Here is a 1,961-nt window from a genome sequence, read left to right as displayed (position 1 = left end):
CAAACACAAACCCTAACCTAAAGCATAAAAATATTAAAACTAACTCATAATTATAAATGATAAATTTTAATAGACAGAATTATTCAAATCCTAAAATACTATAAAAAATTTCAAAAGTTATCAGTTTTTTAACACATTATTCTAGAAATTAATTAAGAATTTAAAACAAGTTAACTCATCGTAAATTATTAAAAAGTAAAGTATCGCTTTTATTTTTAGCGTTTAGAATAAGTCTCAAAATTATCCCTAACATTATTTATTTTATTTTAAATTAGTCCAAAATCGCCCCAAAAAAAAAGTTAGTCCATTCTTTTTTCTTTCTCCAAATTTACTTTAATTTTAATTAACCATAAACTCTAACCCTACACATAATTAATCTTACTAAATATAACCTAACCTTAATCCTAAATTCCAATTCTTATGTCATCACATCTCCCATCTCCAACTTTCTCCACCACCAATCTCAACCTTACACTATCTGTCATTTACCAGCACGCAACAGCATCTACTGTCACTATCATCACCACTAGCATCATCTTATTTAAAGGTGTTCAGATTTAAATCGATCCAAAAAAATCACGAAAGTACACCAATTCAAACCGAAAATTGAAACAAACCGCTCAATTTTAAATTTTTTAGATTTTGGATCGGATTTATTGTGGTTCGGTTTGTAATTCTGCTCTGCACAATTAAATCGAACCGAACCGCATATATAATGATAATATAAATATTAAATATAATAATAATAATATCAGTATAAGACCCTTCCACCTTTTCTCGTAGCACTTAGGCTATGTTTGGTTGGAAGAAAAAAAATAGAGAGAAAGGAAATAAAAAAGAAAAAAAAGAAAAGAAAAGAAATTGAGTGCATTTTTATTTTTCTTAGATGTGTTTGGATGGAAGGAAAATAAGAAGGAAAGAAATGTTATAAAAAAATAATTTTACTATTGTATTATAAAATATATTAAAAAAAGTGAAGGGATAATATTAGAAGTAGAGAGAAAAAAAATAAGTTTTCTCTTCATTTTCTTTTCAATATTGAAGAGAAAAAAATTAGTGGGTCCTTCCAATTTCTTTCATCCCTTTTTCTTCCTCTCTAATTTTTCTCCTTAACCAAACAATGAAAAATAATCATTTTCCTTCTTATTTCCTTTCTTCCCTTTTCTTTTCTTCCATTTTTCCTTCAAACAAATATAGTCTTAGCAGTAACACAGCTGTCGCACACACAGTCACACACCCCATGCCCATTTCCTACAAACACAAACCCTAACCTAAAGTGGAGCATCTTATGTGGCTGATTCACATAAAAATGGTACTAGCAATATTAAAAGTCACTTGTTAAATCAGTGTAAATTTTTTTTAAAAAAATTCACTTGATTTCACACAAAAAATACTTGTTATGTAGCAACTTAAAAAAGAAGAAGAAAATGGAATGAGTAATTATTTGACTGCTATATCATTTAATCCTAATTTAATTTATGTAGACAAACCCTTGCTAAAATGATAATAGTAGATGAGTTGCCTTTTAGATTTGTCAAAGGGGAGGAATTTCGTTATTTCATGAGTGTTTTGCAGTTAAAACTCCATATTCTGAGAAGGATTTCAGTTACTAGGGATTGTTGGAACTTGTTCATGAATGAAAAACATAAGTTGAAGAGTGTTTTTATAAACTCAAATCAAAGTGTGTGTTTGACCACTAATTATTAGACTTCTGTATAAAATTTAAACTATCTTTACCTCACTGCACATTTTATTGATCAAGATTGGAAGTTGTAAAAGAGAATTCTTAACTTTTGTCTCATTAAGAATCATAAAGGTGAAACAATTAGTAGGAAGATAGAAAAATATCTTTTAAATTAGAGAATAAGTAGAGTCTTTAGCATCACAGTTGATAATGCTAGTTCAAATGATGTTGTCATTTATTACTTAAAAGGTAGAATGGAGGATTGGACTTCACATCC

The sequence above is a fragment of the Arachis stenosperma genome, chromosome 10 (genome assembly GCF_014773155.1).
Source record: "Arachis stenosperma cultivar V10309 chromosome 10, arast.V10309.gnm1.PFL2, whole genome shotgun sequence".
Classification (NCBI taxonomy): domain Eukaryota; kingdom Viridiplantae; phylum Streptophyta; class Magnoliopsida; order Fabales; family Fabaceae; genus Arachis; species Arachis stenosperma.
The sequence above is the reverse complement of the archived record's forward strand: the minus strand, read 5'-3'. Positions refer to the sequence as shown.